Below are 21,336 nucleotides of genomic sequence, written 5' to 3'. Positions count from 1 at the left end.
ACCGCCAGCATGGTGGTGATCTGATTTGTGTTTGTCTCTCTCACTAGACCGTGAATTCCATTGGTACAAGGCTAGGTCTTATTCATGATCATAATCCTGGCTTCTAACACTGTGTCTGGACACAGAAGTAGCTCAATAAGTATCTGTTGACTAACCAAGTAATTGTCAGTACATAACCACATAAATACATTAGGCAATTTGCAAATACTTTGAAGATCTACTCCGACAAAGCTCTTCCAAACTAATGCAATATTGACATTTGTTTTAACCCAGATACTTTGAGCATTTAAAAATACTCACCTACTTCATTCAGATCTTTATCTGTTTGCTTATGAAGGGTGAGAGAGTCAGTCCCTTCTAATTAGGAGTGAAAAGGGTCTGGTGTGTGTGTAGCCTGAACCGCAGTATGTAGAAAGGGCAGGTATCACCTTGGCCACTGCCAACTAAAATAATGGTAAAGGGGAAGTGAAGCTAGACCAGAGTTCATCTGTCTTCTTCATGGGTCAGGCAAATTATGAATTTAAGACAAAGGAGATCAGTTAGGTAGAAAACATTTGACCTTGAGTAATAAAAAGTCTGAGAAAAGCTTGTGTAGATGGAGAAATGGTATTAACCGCCTTGCCCTACGTTACTGTAGAGGGCAGAATTAATGAATGATTTCCAATCCCTACATGGATGACCTTGTTTAAAAGGTGTTGAAAGTCAGCTATCACTGTCTACACTGATCTCCTTTGCTTAGGTTCAAGTTTAGGTTCAACTCATGAAACGTCTCTAGAAATACCAACGAGACTAGTTAAAGAAGGAAGACACAGAGGCACGTGCACACACACGTGTACATTAAATTTGAACTACTAGCAACCGTCTACTGTATGGATAATTTTTTTAAGTTCAAAAAAATTAAATAAGCTATTTGAAAAAAAATCATACTCACAGTAGACTTAAAGGGAAACATCAATACTTATTTATGTATTTATTTATTTAATTGAAGTATAGTCGGTTTACAACATTGTGCCAGATGTTTATAATCCTAGAATTTGCTGATATTTTGATAGTGGGTAACAAAGATCTTGATAGTGGTAAATCTTTCAGAAAATAATCAGTGTTCTGTTTGAGGATGATTTTTGTCAACCAGCTTAGTGACTTGTTATTTCCTGTGTACATTGCTTGTCACTTATACCATGACTTATTCAGTACTCTTGGTTCATTCATTCAGTATTTATTGAAAACAGAAGTACCAGGTAACTCCTGGTGAATAAAGTGGCCTAAAATGGAGATGCTGCTTATGACTAGATTCACAGGATAGAAACAATTATAGAAATAATTACAATTTAATAGGGTGTCTAGAGGGACTAATTATTTTTTTTAATTTTTTTATTGAGTTATTGTCATTTTACAATGTTATGTCAAATTCCAGTGTAGAGCACAGTTTTTCAGTTATACATGAACATACATATATTCATTGTCACAATTTTTTTTTTGCTGTGAGCTACCACAAGATCTTGTATATATTTCCCTGTGCTATACAGTATAATCTTGTTTATGCATTCTGCATATGCCTGTCAGTATCTACAAATTTTGAAATCCCAGTCTGTCCCTTCCCACTCTCTGCCCCCTTGGCAACCACAAGTTTGTATTCTATGTCTATGAGTCTGTTTCTGTTTGGTATTTATGTTCCTTTTTTTTTTTTTTTTTTTAGATTCCACATATGAGCAATCTCATATGGTATTTTTCTCTCTCTTTCTGGCTTACTTCACTTAGAATGACATTCTCCAGGGACATCCATGTTGCTGCAAATGGCGTTATGTTGTCATTTTTATGGCTAAATAGTATTCCATTGTATAAATATACCACATCTTCTTTATCCAGTCATCCATTGATGGACATTTAGGCTGTGTCCATGTCTTGGTTATTGTAAATAGTGCTGCTATGAACATTGGGGTGCAGGTGTCTTTTTGAAGTAGGGTTCCTTCTGGATATATGCCCAGGAGCAGGATTACTATGTCATATGGTAAGTCTATTTCTAGTCTTTCGAGGAATCTCCATACTGTTTTCCACAGTGGCTGCACCAAACTACATTCCCACCAGCAGTGTAGGAGGGTTCCCTTTTCTCCACAGTAGAGGGACTAATTCTGCTTGGAAGAGAGAAGGAAGGTTTCAGGAGGGCTGAAGTGCCCTTTGACTTGTGTAGACTTCTTCCAGGAGTTTTCCAGGCTTTTGTTGAAAAGATTGCAGAATGAGTAGTAGGATGGGGCTTGAGGAAGACATTCTAGCCATCAAAAATTGTACAGGAAAGAAAATAAAGGTGCACAGGATGTTAGGGAAAGGGTGGTGTTTTGAAGGGGCAGTTGAAGAAGATGTTTGGGGAGGGAGTGACAAGCTGAAACTACAAAAGTGAACTGTTTTAAATACTGAAAAATATGGTAAAATAACTTCAAGACATTACCGTATTTTGTTTATTTCTCAGACACTTATATTAACCTTTTAACTCAATCAAAATTTGATATGTAAGTATGTACACATACTCAAAAAGAGAAATAGTTCTACTAGACTTAACTACAAAATATTATTCATTCATTCATTCATTCATCAAACAGTAAAGATTGCTCCCCGTATATGCCAGATGCTCTACTAGATATTAATACTGCCTCATTTTTAAAATTGAAGTAGAGACAGTTTATAATGTGTCAATTTCTGGTGTATAACATAATATTTTAGTCATACATATACATACATATATTTGTTTTGTTTTTCTTTCTCATTATAGATTACTACAAGATATTGAATATAATTCCCTGTGCTTTACAGTAGAAATTTGTTTAGCTATTTTATATATTCTAGTTAATATTTGCAAATCTTGAACTCCTAATTTATCCCTTCCCACCCACTCTCCCCTTGGTAACCATAAGATTGTTTACTATGTCTGTGTGTTTTGCAGAAAAGTTCACTAGTGTCTTCTTTTTTCTTTTTTTGAATTCCACATATGAATGATGTCATACAGTATTTTTCTTTTTCTTTCTGTCTTACTTCACTTAGAATGGCGATCTCCAGGTCCATCCATGTTGCTGCAAATGACATTATTTTATTCTTTTTTGTGGCTGAGTAGTATTCCATTATATAAATATACCACAACTTCTTTATCCAGTCGTCTGTCGATGGACATTTATTTTAAACAAACACAGCAGTCTTCTTTCCCTCCCTACATCATGTACTAGATTCTTATTCCACGGGGACAACATTTTAAATTATTTTCATTGTTCCTTTTGGTGTTTCCCTTTGTGTTTCTAAATAACAGGGTTAGATTGCCATTTGATTTTATCCATTGAATTCTTGCTATTTGTAGTTAAATCATCATTTTTCCATCTCTCTGCACTCTTCTCCTTTGCTCTTTTGTTCTTTTTCTTCTTTCTCTCTGTCGTGTCTTGCTTCAGAAAGGAACAAATATCCATAAGAAAACAAACTAATGTAAAAACAAAGTTGGATGAGGAAAGTTGTCAAAGGGAAGAAAGGTAGGAAAGACTGTGAACATCACAAGTGAGATATTACACAAATAAATGTCACAGCTCATTGGGAACACTTGCTAGAATTGGGCCATAAATTTTGATCTAAGGTTCCCAGCTGATACATAAAAAGGTTTCACAATTGGTTACTTGGTTCATGGTGTCCTTAAGATAAAAACAAATTTGTTATTCAAGAGGAATGAACATTTCCTAGAACTGTGACTAAGACATTTACCTGGAAACATAGTGAATGTTCTCAATAACCTTTGACTATAAACCCAACAGTGCATTTCATAGGACTCTTCCTCCAGGTGTCTGCATGGCCCTCTCCCTCACTTTGCTGCAGCTTCTTTTCAGTTGTCACCTTCTCAGACAGTGGCCACATCTACAATGGTACCTGTAAAGGAATGAGAATCCTCTTACACCTCCTTTCTCTGATTTATTTTTCTACTCACCAGCTGACATTTTCACTGGTTTGTTTACTGTTTATCTCCTTTGGACTGTAAGCTTCATGAGAGCTGGGACATCGTTTTGTTCATATCTTCCAAGTGCCTAGGACAGTGGATGGCACACAGTGGTGTCAGTACATAGTTTTGAATAAATGAATGGCTAAAACGTCTTCAGTAGTCTCTAGGGGCTTTAAGATTGTTTTTGTTGAAAAGGATCTTGTTTGAGGTAAAGCATGACTAGCCAGTTCCTACAACACTGGAGTCAGTTGGCTTTCTGTACCAGGTTAATATGGTAGGCTCAGACTTGGTGGTCAGCCAAAGAAGGACTATTCTCAAGTGAGGAGAGTGACACCTGTCCTGTTTTATATACAGAAAGGATTGGAGGCCATGCCACTTCCTGAGGAAGGGAAGGAGTTACAGGTTATCAAGTTATAAATCAATGGGGCAAGATTGGTTCTCAAAGGAGGTTCCCCTTAGCAGACTCTTAAACGAGGACCTGATAGGAGTGCCCTGGGATGAGAGTGTGTAGACAGAGGCATGGCTGCTATGATTGAGCCATCCTTTGGACACTCATTTCTTTCTGTTTCTTCCTTAAGAAAACATTTAGGGAAACCATACTCCACTAAGTTCCTAAAACTTTCTGAGGGAAACTTGTGCCCATTGTATGGAGGTGAGATCGCCCTTTTCCTGTCCTAGGTCTTTCCAACTTAAGTCATGATAAAAAAAAAAAAAAAAAAAAAAAAAAGGCAATCTCCAGCAGAAGCGCATCAGAGCCACATTTTTAAAAAGTTCTGCTTTTGATAACTTCCACTTTGGCCAGCTTATCCATCTTTTATGATAAAGGAAAGAAAAGGTGCTACCCTGCATCTGCTGAGAAGGGGGATGACCAGTCTGGAATTAAGTGCATGTGATTTTGTAAGTGGTGCAGATAACCTGGTCCCAGGCTATCTGCTTTACTTTCTCTCATGAGGAGTTTCAAAGTCATCTGCCTGCCCTCGAGGGCCTGGCCCAGGGGCAATTTTTGTTAACCCCTCCAGTTATCATTTCTCCTTGGCTTGTATAATATTGACCATCTTTACCAAAAATTCATAGTCTATCTTTGTCAGAGGTCATGGACTTGAAAACACACTTTCTCTTTTCATTGTGAAGTTATTTATTTTTAGTATTTTGACTCAGTCTTACGAAGACTAGAGGACCCATTAGGGGCACCAGAAAGGCAGATTTTGGGGAGCAGGAGGTCCAGGAGGTTAGAGGATGGAGGGGAGGGTGAGAGGGAAGTGCCCAAACTCCCCCAGTTATGGTGATTGGGTCCTTTACACACCATCCCTTGTTGTTAATTATAAGAATATGTTAAAACTAGGAAACAATATAAAAGAAAAAAAAAATGAAGGCAAATCTAAAAAATGAAAAGGGACAGTTGGTTAAGCAGAGGTTAAAATTTTAAAAGCGATTATAAGGTAAGAAAAATTAACCTAACAGAGAATGAAGTGGAAGCTAAAATAGAAGATTTAAAATCCCCACAAAGGTAAAAGGTTAAGAGTTTAAAAATACAAAACACATGAGATTTAAAAATAAAAGCTAAAATACGATAAGCCAATGAGCTAAAAGGTTAAAGCATGACTAAAAGCTATAATGGTCTAGGCTAAGGCCAAAGCCCATGAGCTGGAAAGCTAAAAACATCATTTCTTGGGATTAAGGTTAGGGGATAGGAAATCAGAACAAAGAAGGCAAAAGAAGGCAAACTTAAGAATTAAAATTAAATGAAAATTTGAGAATAAAGTGGATGAGGGGAACCATTACTTAAAAAAATTAATCAGCAGGAAAACAAAAAAAAAGAACTGGTTAGAGGAAGTGGAGTATGTGGCCAAATTCTCAGGGCAGCCTGGCCTTCCCCGTGGGACAGAGGGGCTGGGTGGGGGCTGCCCTGATTGTGTCTTTGGACGTAGGGTCCTGGGACAGAAGGCAGAAGGTGTCAACCCCCCAGCTCCCACCTCCCCCCCGCCATCCCAGACAGCTGGGGAGAGGCCAACACCAGGATGAGCCGGTCTGGCCCCTGGAGACACCACGGGAAAGCACCCCCTTCCCCACCTTTTGAAGATTCCCTGTCACTTGCCCTCTGTGTTCTGTCCCCACTGCCACCCCCCAGCTCTGGCCTCCAGCAGCTCCTCTGTGATATTTGAGTTGGCTCCTGCCCCAGGTTTTTCTCCTTCCAAGCTCTCCCCACATTGCAACCAGACTAATCTGCAAACACCATGTTGGTCATGGAATTACATGGCATGAAAACCTTCCTGTGCTTATCATTTTAATTATTAAACTTCTGAAAGGCCTGGCAAAATCTGACTTATTAACTAGTGTTCTCCAAAGAAGTTAAGAGATCGTCTATGTTTGCACTTAAAATTCAACTCTGTCTCCTGCATTATTTATGCTACCCCCCCAGGATATCTGGAGGCTAAGTATTTGGAAGTTCAAAGTCGGATCAGGAGATTTAGAATGATTTCAGAAAAAAAAAAAAAAAAAAAAAAAGGAATTCTTAATTCCATTTTGGAAATGTCAAAGTTAATTGGTATTTTGTTTCAGCTTTTGGTTTCCAGAGAAATTAGACAGACAGTGAAAGAGACAGACAAAAAGGTGGAAAAAGGGAGAGAAAGAGAAAGAAAGAAAAGAACAAGGAAACTAGAATTTCTGTTTTATGAAGTACTTCTGGGAAAACTCGGTGTCTGGTCTACCCGGAATTAAGCTGGGGCTCTTAGCTCTCCCTTAGAATGACTGTTTCTCCTGAGTTTAAGGATATATTATCTTGAAAAATATTTCTTGAATATTTCTCTACTGAAAATAATGAAAATTTAGCTTCTCTCAGTGTTGGAGGGGGAAAAAGATTTGGGAAAGAAAACTCACCCTGTTTAAGATGATTCCAATGAGTTTTCTGCCAGAATACCCGATACTACTGGAAAGAGGGATCTGCCACAAATTGTTGTCTGGGAGCTGTGCCTGCCTCCTTCACAGGAGAGCGATGTAGAGGAACCCCACTCCAAATAAACAGGGCTTTTATATTAAAAAAAAAAGATTCTAATTAGAACTATTATGATAGCACTAATTCATATTAAATTTCTATTTTTTCTCTGCAAGGGCACCTGAGAGCAGATGCAGGGTAAATTCTGGTCACTAGTACATTTGGCCTTCCTAAAACCATTTTTATATCTCTATAATTAAACTTTCAAGCAATATTGTAAATTTGCCGAAGGGCCTGGGAGCACTCTAGGTTTGGTGCTAAGCCTGACATTTCTATTTTCTCATGTTGATTTTTGCTTTCCTTTTAATTTTTACGTGGGTTGGAGTATGTCCAGAGCCTTTTATAAGCCGCATCTATCTGCACTTGCCATATCCACATTTAGAACTCTTTTCTCTCTCCTTGGTGAATTAAAGCAGCATGAGAAATGAAACTGAATTTTGGGAAATGGAAGATGTGTGTAGCTTAAAGTGAGGCACTTAAAGCCAACCTCAAATTAGATTATTCCAACTTAATATTAGTTTTAGACATAAAAAAATACTTGGGTGACTTGTGTCCTCTATTTTAATGCAGTCATCTGGCTCCAGCTGACAGCAGGAACAGAAGTTCCCATAAATTGTGAGAAAGGCAGGCTTCGCTATACTTCTCAAAAGTCTCCAGGATGTAAAGGAAATCTAGAAGACGGGATCTAAAATTTCCTGCCTTCTGCTTTTTGAGTTACCCTAGTCTTAGTCTGAGGTTTGGCTTATTCAATAGTTCATCATATTTTTAAATCTGTTATGGACTGAATACGAATACGTCACCACCCCGCCCCCAAGTCATATGTTGACGCCTTAACCTGCCCCCCAGTCCTGCCCCAAGTGTGGCTGTATCTGAAGTAAGGAAGTGATTAAGTTTAAATGAGGCCATAAGGATGAGGGCTTGATCCAACAGGATTAGCATCCTTATAAGAGGAGGCACCAGACAGCTCCCCCAGCTCCCACCACCCCTCCCACTGCCCACGTGCCAAGGGAAGGCCATACGAGGGCACAGGGAGAAGGCAGCTGCCTACAGGCCGTGCCGAGGGAGGGCACTTACCAGAAACCAAATTGGCCAAACCCTTCGTCTTGGACTTACCAATTATGGTATTTGGTTGTGGCGACCTGAGAAGACATATGGTATTCCTGTTAGTACTGAAAATAAAAGAAGAGACATTAGTTTCAAAAGGGAGATTGGTTACAAAAGAAGGTCAGGCACCTTGTTTGTCTTGTTTAACAACTGTATCCCTAAACCTGGAGGAGGCCTAGCTCATGGCAGATACCTGGTGTTTATTTTGTCAAGTGAATGAAAGGAGGGATAATGAACGAGTAGATAAAACATCTCAGCTCCTCATGATGGCCAAACCGGTCACTGAGGTGGGTTACCAAAGGCAGTACTGTGTTTCCACCCTTAACGTTTTTTTAATGCGTACCTGTCTTGTTTATTTCTGATGGTTTTAGGGCAGTCCCCACTAAAGGCCATCCTATTTTTTTTTTTAACCCCAGATTTTATATGGATTTCACTAGGATTTTCATTACCTTTTTCTCTTCCTTGCCAGGATTCAATTCAGGATTCCACATGGCACTTAGCTGTCATGTCTCCCCAGCCTCCTTTGATCTATGATTGTTTCCCAGTTTCTTTATCTTGTTCTTCAACACCCTGAGGAGTACTGGCAAACCGGCCTATGTAGTGTCCCCCCGTCTGGATGTGTCTCTTAGTTTTCTCACATGTATACTGAGGTTATGGGTTTTGGGAAAGAACACAGAGGTGAAATGCCCTTTTCATCACATGATATGAGAAGGCACATGGGGGAGAAGGGGTAGAGCTCAGCGGTAGAGCGTGTGCTTAGCATGCATGAGGTCCTGGGTTCAATCCCCAGCACCTCCATTAAAGAAAAAAAATAGAATAAAATTATTTTTTAAAAAAGAAGGTATATGATAGCCACAAGGAATCATAAGTGAAAAACCGAAGTTATTTGTACCAAATTATCATGATTATGTAACACTTCTATAGTATTTGCAACAATAATACTTCATACCTTCTGACTGGTCATAGAAGAGCTCAATCTTGTCTCCTAAATTCAGAAATGAAAACTGCTTCCTTTCCACCAGTGTTGTAGAAAGTAAGATGATATGTGTATCTTTGTGTGTGGTCTTATATGTAATTAATATTATCTTCATTTTTCTCTTTTTTTAGGGTTTTTAAAAAATTTATTATCATTTATTTTATTTTTAAGCTTTTTGGGGGTAATTAGGTTTATTTATTTATTTAAAAATTTATGTAATGGAGGTACTGGAGATTGGACCCAGTACCTCATACATGCCAGGCACTCGCTCTACCACTGAGCTCTATACCCCACCCTGAATATTATCTTTATAGCAAATCTTTTCCCCTATCAGAAGAACCACAGTGAAATAGGCTGGATGAATAAGAAAGGAGGGGTTTTTTTCTCCAAGGTTCTTGGTTCATATCTGAGATCCAGATAGGCACTTTGACAGCAGAAAGCGCAACTTAGCTCTCCCAGTGTTCATGCATTAGGCACCTTGTAAAATACAATTTATTTAATGTCCTGCCAGCCATACCACCCTCAAGTGTGATGTCATCAACACATTAAATAAAGACGTTTGGGACCTCCAGAGAATGAGTTTTGGCAGGTAACCCGAAAGGTAGTCTTGAAGCAGTAGCGTGGTCTCCCTTGGGTTCCACCTGAGTGATGCGCTGGTAAGTAAATGCAGGGCAGGGCTCTGTGAGCTGATGTGCAGAAATTAAGAGCCATAAAACCAAGTCAGACCACTTCGTTCTAAAAAGATTGAGATGTTTCCTTGGCCTTGTATTTTGTGGGAACATTTATATTGGAACTTATCCAACGCTGAGTCAAATTAGGGTGAGTAAAGTAGCCTGTGGGGGATGGCGTGCTTGTCCAGAAGGGGTCGTTCCCTTGGCCAGGCTTGGGCATGTGAATGGACACTTTGCTCCCAACAAGGTCTTTAAGTTACTCAGCTTCACTCTTGAATTGGGCCCATTGTGTCTCATTAAAGTCTTGAAATTTTACTGGCTATTCATTCTTGACTTTCTGTCTTGGGATATTATTGAATGCATTCACTATCATGTTGCAATCAAGAAGAGCCTGTGACTCAGATAGTGAGATGTAAGTGCCGATAGGTAGTAAGGAAAATTTCTGGATTAAAGTTATTTTGACCAGGAATGTTGACTTGAACTATGATTTCAAAAAGATAATTTTTAAAAATGTCTTCTTCTAGTTCAATAACTCTTTTTGAGTGCCTATTATAGGCAAATCATTATGTTAGATCTAAAAGGGTATAAAGAGAAATAAGTAATGGCCCTGCCTTCCCTTAATAAATTGTTGGACAAAGATCAAATCTGTACTCTACCGATAATCAAATCTAGAATATTCAATCAAATAAAAATAGAATAAAAACATAGCAGTAAATTTTATGAAGCTGTTTACTTTGTTAAGATGGATAGCGATATGTAAGTTGGATGGAGATTTCATTTTATTAAGATGTTCCTGGGTGATGTGGCTTGTAGTTGGTCACCCACAAGCATTTCCAAATCTCACAGATAAAACTTCGCACTTGCCTGTGGGATTTTGTTGTGGGGATATTCTCTCAGCAAACGAGGAATCAACCTTAGACCTTTCAGTTGTGTAACTTGGCAGTGCTCAGTACTGCACCCACATTCTTTGGCAGAAAGAGGCTCCCAAGAATTCTGGGTTCCTAACCTCTTAAGTTTTCTTGTCATCAACCACACCTGTAGTCACCGCCTTCATTCCTTAAGCATTCCACTAAACTGAGTACAAACAGTTAATCTACTCAACACAAAGTCTTAATTTTCAGAACATTAAATGATGCCATAAATATTGGGAGGCTCGCCGAGAAAAGAACATGGAAAAGTGTTACAGTGACTTTTGTCATTTGTTAATTCTGACATGTCTTTCCTAATCTGTGGGTCTAAGAAAGTTCGAGTTTGGAATGCACTGCCCAGCAAAGAGATCCCGTCTCTGGTTTCCAGGGATGACATTGTCTCCCAAGGTAGCTATACTTTTTTCTTTGCTTATTCTTTATTTGTTTGGAGACAGACAGACTGTGAGGGCTTGGGAATTTTTCTTATTTTCATATATTCTCAGCAATGCATTTAAAATAATTGTATTTTATGCAGCATTTAGGTTTTTACTGTTGAAGAGCTTTTTGAAATAGCTACTTTATCATACTCTTCAAAGCGTAAGCTCTCTCTGGAAACTAGAGAGAAAGGAAATGGAATAAATGCATATGATTTTATCTCATTCCTTTCAGTTTTATCTCATGCTTTACCCATAAACCACTCTTTGCAATGAATGAATGAGGTACAGCCGTCTGTTCATGGATATTATTAGAACACACGGAATTTGTTAGGTTCTCACTTAAAAAAATTATTTATTTATTTTTTTAATGGAGGTACTGGGGATTGAACCCAAGACCTTGTGTGTGCTAAGAGCATGCTCTGCCACTGAGACATACCACTCCCCTTGTCAGGTCCTCTTTTATATTTTCTGCTGCACCGTCTCCCTCATCACTCCCCCCCCCCCGCCCCCCGCCACAGCTGAGTTATTCCTGTGGAAATAGGAGATGTGAAACTGTGACCTGGTCTTCTCCCAAAAGAGCAACAGAAAATCAGGTCTCTCCTGCCCATTCTCTAGGCAGACTTATCTGATGGACTTGGCCTCATGTGAGAACTTGGAAGAAAGTTTCTTGGTGGAACATGAGTTGGTATACCATTGCTAGGGTCAGGGACAGAATTGGAGTATGGTCAGAATAGCCAGAGGGTCAGTTAAGGTACAGGAGTAATGGTGATGAGGTTGGCGATGAGGTTGGTATTGGCAAAAAAAAAAAAAAAAAAAAAAAAAAAAAAAATCCTTGTATCAGTGCGTAGATCTGTCAGGCATTGTTTTTCACATTTTATATATTTAAACCATGTAAAGCTTATCACAACTCTGTGAGGGAGGTAGCCTGATTTTCTCCATTTCATTTTGCTTTTACACCTTGTCTGAGGTCATACAGACAGCAAGGAGAGGATCCTGGCCTTGAGTCCCTCTTCTGAGTCTCCACGCTGCATCTCATGAATCCCTTGAGATGTCTAACTCTGTGACCCACATTCTGAAGTCCACACGGTCACCTACTTAGATATCTGAAACGAGGAACATTTCAGTTCTGTATTCATTAGCAATACATGATTCGTTACACTTAAGCTTTGTCATACATTTATACAGTCAATTAATAGTTTAGTTTTTTGTTTTAGAGGTAGGTGGTACATGATAGATCCAGTTGTGCCCTTTTTGTGTTTAAGACAAAAAGTTGGGAAATATACCAGCTGTAGACTTAACTAAACTCAGTTAAACTGTAATCTTCAGATCCCTTTCCATCATTTGTGTTTATCCGTTATCTATCCCTCTGGTAGAAGAGCAAAGAAGAAAATGAGTTTTTTCCTTGCTTTTATATCTACTCTTGTTCAATTGAAACACTCAACAAACATTTCTTTTTCCTTTCAGTGTCCTTTATTTGCTAGTTGTTACATTAGGATCTGGGATAATAATGTTGAACAGGACAAACAAGATAACTGGGCTATGTGGTTTTAAAACCTGGTGGAGGTTATAGACAAGTAAATAAGAAATATAAACACAGTTGGATGAAATAGAAGCAATATCTCAGTCTTTTCTATGTACAGACACCTAGTTATCTTAAGATTTTGCTATTAAATTAAAGTCAAAATTTAAAAAAAGACCATTAATATAGATACAAGAAAAACTTAGGGGATAGGGTATAGCACAGAGGTAGAGTGCACACTTAGCATGCGTGAGGTCCAGGGTTCAATCCCCAGTCCCTCTATTAAATAAATAAATAAATAAATAAATAAATAAATAAATAAATAAATAAATAAATAAATAAAACTAATGATCTCTCCCCTCCCCCCAAAAAAATTTAAAGAAAAAAGAAAAACTTAAAGAAATTGTGACTGTTGATCTATTTGCAATGATGATTCTCTGGTATGGTGAGATTTTACATAATATAAAGCATTAATGGGGAGAAAGCTGTAATTTTAGCATCCCCAGGTATGTAATTGAAGAAGACGGCAGCAAATTGGAATAGCTCCAAATGAAATTCAGATTTTTTTTTTGAATAGATGAATGAAGAAAAGCAAAGTTGGCTACAGATCTCTGCTGTCTTACCCCATACTTGAGACACATTTGAACTAGTCTTGTAACTCACTTCATTTCATTCCTCATGAATTGATGATTGCCCTGCTAAGATCTCAGTGATTTTTTTTCAAGTTTTATTTTTCTTTGTGAAGAATTCAGTGACTTGTCTTTGTTCTGTTTTAGGAACAGCTGTTGCAAATCCAGTGTTGAGTTTATTTGAAACTAAGAGCTACCCGGTAGCATGTTAAGAGAAACAGCCTAGGTGATATTTCCCTGCAAATTCCTTTCAGAAAGGGCGAGTTTCTAAAAATTTACCTTTAATTACACTGAAATTAATGAGATAGGAGGGTTACAAGGATGGCAACAATTCTCCCGTTGAATGCGATGGACCAGTGTTCTATGTTTATGCTAATCCTAATGTATTTAACCCAAATATTTAGATACTTAAAGGCTACAAAAGAGAAAAAAAAGTTACTATTTGAACTGGAGGCCAGCTGGCTTATCTGGCTCTTGCCTAATGCTTTCCAAGTGAAGGGCCACTGCCCAGGCTCTATGAGTTTCTTTGACAAATTCCCAAGTCATGTCTGCCTACAAATCATATTAAAATAAATCTGAATGGTATAACACTCTGAGTCTTTGAGAGGAGCTGACTTTTCAGAACTAAGCAAACAACAAGCTACTACTAACACAACCGTTAAAAAGAAAACCACAAAACTACCACCAGACGCTACAAATCTTTGGGCCTCTTCATTCCCAGCTCGGAAGTTTTAACTGATTCAGGGAGAAGCATTTATGTAATGTTTGCAAAGTCTCCTGTGGACGTATAAAGTACGACAGCAAATTCTTTAAGCCTTAAATTTGTGGAATTGCTCAACAACCCATTGGGACATATATCTTAAATCTTTGTACAGAGTCTATTACGCTAAGTTTCTACCTACACCACCTCTTACTCCAGACAACAGCCCTGAGAGGTGAGAATTATTGCCAAATGAGGAATGGAAGTTGAATCACTCATTTAAAGTCATGTCACAAACAGACGTGCAAAGTCTAAGGTCACTGAGCTAGCAAATGGCTGAGCTGGGACAGGCGTGGGCCTTTCTAATTCAAAATTCCATCTGCCTTACTGCAGTTGAGAACTCATCTTTTAAGTATCTGTCTTGGGAAAGTGCAAAAGCAATAAAGAAGACATTTATTAGAGGCAGAACTCAAGACACAGAAACACTGGGCAAGTCTGTGGCAACGTGCTGGCTCCCTCTTTTAACTCCACCCCCTTCAAGTGAAGCCCTTTCTACCTTCTCCTTTTCCCTTTCTTCCTCTTGCCTCTATGCCTCTTGTTTCCTTTGGTCTCTATACTGCTTATCTCTACTCTGTACTAATATGGGTAATTCTTTCTAAGTGCCCATCAATATCTGCAAAACTGTCTGCATATTACAACAAAGAGGGAGCTGAAAAGATAACGAAATAAAAGACATAGAGTGTGGAGACCAAGATATTTCATTCAAATCTCACAGTCAAGTTTGGTTTTTCTGTTCTCTTCCAATAAACTGGTCACAAAGAATCATTGACTGATGGCATTTTAGAGTTGGAAAGAACTGCTCAGTGTAATCAAGTCAACATCTTCACTGTGAAGATGAAGGAAGTGTGTCTGAGGGAACAGGGTTGACTTGGATAAGGTCAAAAAGCCAGCAAGTGGCAGATCTGGGACTTCTCCATGGGAACCCTCGTGCTCAATTATGCCCTCTCCTTTGAATCCATGTGACAAAATCTCTCTCATGGCTCATAGAGGGACTGCTTGGTTTCTCTCCAAGCACAGAATTCCTTGCCATGCTGGATGAGGTAGTGTACACTGCATTTCAGATTTTGAGTTCTGGAATCAGGTAGACTTGGGTCCAAATCTTAACTCTACCACTTGCTAACTCTGAGAGTCAAGTCCTATTACTTACCCTCTTTAAGACCCAGTTTCCTCATTGGTTAACACGTGGATGGCACTTCGTGTCTTCTGTGGTTCTTGAGAGGATTAAAAGTATAGTACTTAATGTTTATAGACTGCTTGCTTGCTCTTGGGTTATATTCTGTGTTAAATGTTGCTACATTGATTTTTTTTCGTGTAGTACTTATAAAGTATGCAAAGTACTACTATATGGTCTAAAGCATATAGTAGAATGGTTTAGACCATACAGCAGTGCATGTGCATACTTGTATGTGTGTTTGCACACATATATATATAGATCAATTAGAAATCTTTCTCTCTCTCTCTCTCTCTCTCTCTCTCACACACACACAAGCCAGGAATTTCATTTAAGCCTTGACTACATCGACTTAAAATAAGTAACAGTATCCTCTAGTTGGCAGTCCCGGGCCCTTGTGGTTGTCCCATGAAGCTACTGGGGCTCACACTCTTTCTGTCTATCTGCCCTGCCAAAATCTTGGTAGAAAGCTTCCACTCTTAAGGTCACAGGATGGCTGCTTAGTCATACTACCATCTGTGCTTCACGAGTCAAATAGCAGGAAGGAAGAGAGGAAGGAGCAGAAGGACCAAGCGTGTGCTCCTGGAAACGTTGCCCAGTGACATGTAAGTGTTCTTATTTACTCATCACTAACACTTCTATCTGTAGGATATGTACCTACATATACATACATATACATGTACATATATATACACTCTCCCTGTATATTCACACATATACCTTTTATTGTAAAGAAGACATTGTTACTTATCACATGTAGCAGGGGGGTCTCAGTATACATAGAAGTCAGGAATATGAATATGACTTTCACATCATCCTAGTGGCTGGAATTTGGGGCTGAGATTAAGGAAAAAAAATTGTCATGCAAACAAGATGATTTATTCTGTGTTGGAGTAACTGAAACAGGATTCAGAAAGGAGTATAACAGCAGAGAAGCAGTAAATCAGCTAGAAATGTGGTTGAAGGGAGAGCTATGGAAGGAAATTCACCGAGGTGGAGCCACATGGTCCAGGAAGGAACCGAACCTGTAAGTAGGAGACCTGGAAGTTGCTCTCGCTCAAGGAGTTAGGAAGCCAATTAAGGGGTAGTGTCATCAAACCTTGAGGTCAACAGATGGAAGAAACTGCAAAGAGATGACTTGGCCTCCTCACTGATGGGACAGGAGGAAAGTGAGAGAGAGAGAGAGAGAGAGGGATCTCAGTTCATATTAGGGACAGGAAGGAAGTTAGGATCAGAAGGGAAATATAACAGTTTATAATAAGTTGCTCCAAATTGAACTGAGTCATGAATCTGTGTCCTTACGTTCCATGACATATAATAAAATAAATTCTCCACCTTCCCTGCCTTCCTGGGCTTGGGCTCTGTTCCACATCCCTTACAGAGCAGGGCCACTGAGGAAGACAGACAACAAAGGGACACAGAGCCAAATTTGGAGTCTTAGAAGAGCATCTCTTGAGACATTGGCTGAGAACTGTAGACAGTTACTCGTGGCACAGATTTTCCAGAATTTTTCCATTCAGAGATACTCTGAGTCCATTTTGTTGTTGGCCTTTGGGACTTGACAAATGAATGGTGTATGGACTAGTTCCGGCAGCTTCCTAAAGGACGGCATGAAATCTTGTGGGTTTATCAATTCTTCGTTAGCTGTGTTTGAGGCTAAGGGTGCCTAGCACGTATAAGCTGTCTATAAAAATGTAATTAAATTTATTAATGAAATTAAATGAATGAATAACTGTCTAGATAGCTCTTAGGTGGCTCCAGTAAATGACAATAGGGTTCTAGTACCTCGACTTATTCAGCTATTGACAATACTGCAAAACTTGGCTTGTAAAAAGTGCAACTTGAGTTTTTATTTTCTAGTATTTGGTTGAAACTGTCATCAATGGACCATACAGTGAAAAAGTACTTTGGAGGAAAAACAGCAAAAGTTACTTTAAAACATGTTGATTTCCTGTTAAAATGCCTTGACCTCATATCACTTTGCTCAAATTTACAGTTCATGGAGATGAGAAAAATCATTCCTTGCCCCACCCCCAAAAAATACCCCCAAACAGATTAAACTATGTCTAATATGTTATTGATATTCATAACAGATTGGCTAAAAATCTTTTTTAAGTTAGGCCTTCTTCCTTGTGCCCACAAATAGGATTTTTTTTAAACATTTCTTAGTATGCTTCTCTTTTTTTTGTATATATAATTTTATTGAAGTACAGTCAGTTTACAATGTTGTGTCAATTTCTAGTGTACAGCATAATGCTTCAGTCATACATGAATATATGTGTATTCTTTTTCATATTCTTTTTCACCATAAGTTACTACATGATATTGAATGTAGTTCCCTGTGCTATACAGTATGAACTTGTTGTTTATCTGTCTTACATATATATTAGTTAGTATCTGCAAATCTTTTTTTTTTTCAGTGTAAGCCTTAGAATATGGGTCTGATTAGCTCAAAGTCTTCCCAAATTTGCATATCTGATACCAGTAGTCATTCATTCAGCAGTGCTGTAGTCCTGCTATGTTTAAAGCAGGGTGTCAAATAAGCTCTGATTCTTGCTCTCAAGGGGCTTTCAGTCTACCCGAAAATAAAAGTATCTAAACTATGAGTTAAAATGTAAGGGCTAGTAGGAGACGCAGTGCTGAAATATAGTGATGTAAGTGCCATCATGACGGTTTGCACGAGGTCCTCTGGCAAGACAGGAAGGCAGATTAGTGTCATTTTAACAGCCTCAACTTGAACTTTGAAGTGTGTGTGTAAGTTTTCTAATCTGCCTGCGCCCCTTACTAGCTGTGTAATTGCTTTATCTCCCAGAGCCTCAAACTTCTCATCTGTAAAATGAAGATGGGAGTAGCATTCAACTCGAAAGTTGCTGTGAAGACTTGAGATCGTTTCTAATGAACTCACTGAGAATAAAATAAAAGCTCTTTAGCATCGTGCTAAGTTCTAGCTTGGCCTCCCGCCCGTCTCGTCTTTGCCACCCTCACCCTCATGTGCTTTACGCCAGCCACACTTCCTCCAGGTCCTGGAGGGCACCAAGCTTCCTCTGAGTCAGAGGCTCAGCACATGCTGGGCTTTTTGTCTGAGGTGGTCTAACATCTCAAGTCATCCTGCTCACTATGACTTGTCTCTGCGATGTCAGCCTATCTATCTCTTTTCTGACCCCAAAGTTAAGTCAGTTCTATTTCACTCTGCTGCCTTCCTTCCTAGCTGCCTATTGCTTCCTTACACAGAACTTGTCACACTTTGAAATTCTATATTCTGTTGTACTTATATGACATTTATCTTCTTCACTAGACAGTAGCTCAAGGAGGGTAAGAATCGTATCTTTTGGGTTCATCACCATAAACTCAGTTCAATGCAAATCTTGGCACATAGGATGCACTTTAAATACTTGGTATTTGATGAATAAATAATGGAAGGAAGCATGGCTTTGCATATAAAGCATTAACACTGTGTTTGGCTGTTTGTGTCTGTTAAGTGCCATCTTTTATCATTTCATAGAGCAGGTATCAGATTTAGACTGGGGGGTGGTCAGGAAAGTTTTCTGACGAGAGATGACATTGGAGATGAATTTTGATGTCAAGTTCTTATCTTCCCCATATTTCTGGCTTAACGTGACAGAGGTTTTCAAACTATCTCAGGATGTTTTATGGCAATCTGGAAGAATCTAGTCCTTTGCTTTTGAAATTACTTAACATAGTTTCTTCTGAAGGGTTTGAAGTAGTATCCCACACTGAGGTCAGCAGGAAAGATGATTATTTCTGTTTCAAAGGTGGAGAATTACTTCACAAAAGTCAAAAGTTAAGTCAGGCTCTGTGATGGAACTTTTGGAAGAGATGAAGGACCAAAAGTTGGAGGGCAACAAACGCCGTGTTTAAAGCTTACAGGTCAAGGAGATTATTACTGAATTCCCAGAATGTTACACGTTTGGCAGCCATACTCTGCATGCTGGAATTGATCTGCCAGAAAAGGGCACGTAGGAAAAGGGAGTGGTCCACATTCTAGCCGCCTGGACCCCCCAAGCAAAACTCACTAGAGCCTCATCAGGAATCAGGATGTCTCAGTCTTGGTGGGCCTTGGCCTCAACTCTGTGGACCAAAGTGACCTCTGGGAGGTTAGAGTAAGACTCTGATAAAGGCTGAAGAGTTACAAGGTGCTTATCGTCTTAACTTAGGAATGTATTTTTTTTTCTAGAAAATACTGAAGATTTCAGATCTGCATGGCTGTTTATGGAGTTTTGTAGGAGACCATGACTCTACCACATACTCTAATATTTCAATTTTGCCAATCTAAGTTCATCTAAGGAACTTACATTAGCCAGAGATGCTGAAGGATTTAACATCTGTTTTCCTTAAAATGAGGGGAAGGCAGAAGGATTAGATCTTTTTGGGAAACTCATCAAAGTTTACAGCAGGAGGGAAAAAGTTTCTGATTTCTGTTTAAGAAGGTTTTTTTTTTTTTTTTTTTTTTTTTAAATCCTCCCTTGGTCTCTGGCCCTTAAAGTTACAACTCTCGGAAAAGATGACAACAGAGACTATCCATCAAGCCTGACTCCTCTGTTTCTTCTGTCTCAGCTTTGGCCGATTCAGTGTCACCAGATTCAGTGTCATTCTTGAAATGAATGCAGTTGCTTTCCCTTGCCTGACATACCAGTCTTGTAGACTGAGACTCTTGACTCCTTTGAGTCAACATTTATTCAGTGTTTGTTATAGGACAAACTCTAAACTAAGCTCTAAGAATGCAAAGGCAATAAAACGAGATCATTTCCTATGAGGAACTCTAACGGGAAGGGAGAAATGTCAGCAATTGGTTGCAGTGTAGTAAGTAATCCATGACAGGCACACTTTCTGCGGAAGCCCAGGAGAGACTGTCAGGCCACTAAGTCATTAATTTATACAGTGCTCGTTTAAGGCAAAGCCTTGCCTTGTAGCTGAAGATGATGAATCCCGGAAAAGAAGTTTCTTTTCCTCCAGGAACTTCCTCCAGGTCCTATGAGATGCAAGCCCAGATAAACAGCTCTAATAATACATAATGAAATCTGTTATAGGTTCTTAAAAACAGCTGCGGAAAAAGTACCATGTCTGGGAAGATGTCTATTTCAAGCATTATGGTCAACTAGAAATCCCCAAACCCGCCCATACCTCACCATGCTGAGCGAAGTCTGTGCATGTAAAAGTACATTGCTGAGCTGGAAACAAAGTAAAAAGACTCCTAAGAGACTGAAAAATAAAGCAAAACTATAAATATTTAAAGATAAGCCAGTGGTGAAAATCAGCTGTTCTTTTAAAATCACCTACCCTTGTCCCATGAGCTTTGGTTTTTTTTTTTGCTAAACGCAGGTCATGAAGAAACACTACAATCATCCCAGGAGGCAGGCGTGCCAGATTAGCGATAAAAAAGCCCAGACACTCAAAATTACAGTCAGTGAAATGGTGAACTAGAAAAATGCTTTCCCTGGTCCTGGCTCTGGGTAGGGGGGAAAAATTCTCCCCTGAGTTGGTCATCACAGGGGTTTGGGCCCAAATTCATGGTGCTTTTGTGTTTGAGATACCGTAGGCTGAGAATTTATGATAAAGTGACCCCATGTTGGCGGTGTCCCAACATGCCTGGAGGAAGCAAATATAAATTCTTTCAGAAGGAATGCACATTTTAACTCTAAGTCTCAAAAATTCCCACTGATGAAGTTTATGGGACATATGCTTATGATAACAAAATCAGAAAATTCGAGGAAAGAAGCAACAAAATATATGAATCAGGAAAAAAAAAAAACCCTAAAGAAACATAAAAAGCCAAACAAATGAAAAATTAAAGACAGCAGCCTCAGACCCACAAAGCCATTAGATATTGTAATTATTTAATTAATATGTTTAATGTGTTTAAAGAAATAAATAAGAATATTTGAAATATGAATATAAAACGAGATTTTAAGAAATGAATAGGCAGATTTGAAAAGACTCAGATAGAAATTGTAAAAGTCATAAATATAATACTTGAAATGAAGAGCTCAATAATGGGTTGAACACACATTAGACAAACACATTAACTAAGGCTGAAGAGAGAATTAATAAACAGGAAGCTATCTGGAGAAATCCAGAAATTAAGAAACACTATGACAGAGATAATGACACTCAGGTAGAACAAAGAATGAATAATTTAGCAGGAAGCAGTTGAATCCCAGTTTAAGCTTCTTCAAAGAGATTTTCT

General features: G+C 38.8%; 2 long non-coding RNA genes across 2 annotated transcripts in view; one reads left to right on the top strand and one right to left on the bottom strand.

The window, feature by feature from the left end:
• The window catches only part of LOC141579510 (uncharacterized), a 389,281-nt gene that overhangs the window by 240,877 nt on the left and 127,068 nt on the right, over positions 1-21,336 (top strand). The window lies entirely within an intron of this gene.
• Positions 1,201-7,130, bottom strand: LOC123612970 (uncharacterized). Its single transcript, XR_006720283.2, has 3 exons — positions 6,842-7,130; positions 3,733-3,894; positions 1,201-3,422 (listed from the first exon to the last, which is right to left on the bottom strand). It is a non-coding gene; the product is annotated as an uncharacterized LOC123612970 (long non-coding RNA).

Source organism: Camelus bactrianus, chromosome 12 (genome assembly GCF_048773025.1).
Source record: "Camelus bactrianus isolate YW-2024 breed Bactrian camel chromosome 12, ASM4877302v1, whole genome shotgun sequence".
In the NCBI taxonomy this organism is placed as follows: domain Eukaryota; kingdom Metazoa; phylum Chordata; class Mammalia; order Artiodactyla; family Camelidae; genus Camelus; species Camelus bactrianus.
Note: the sequence above shows the minus strand (reverse complement) of the source record. Positions and strands in the feature narration are given on the sequence as shown.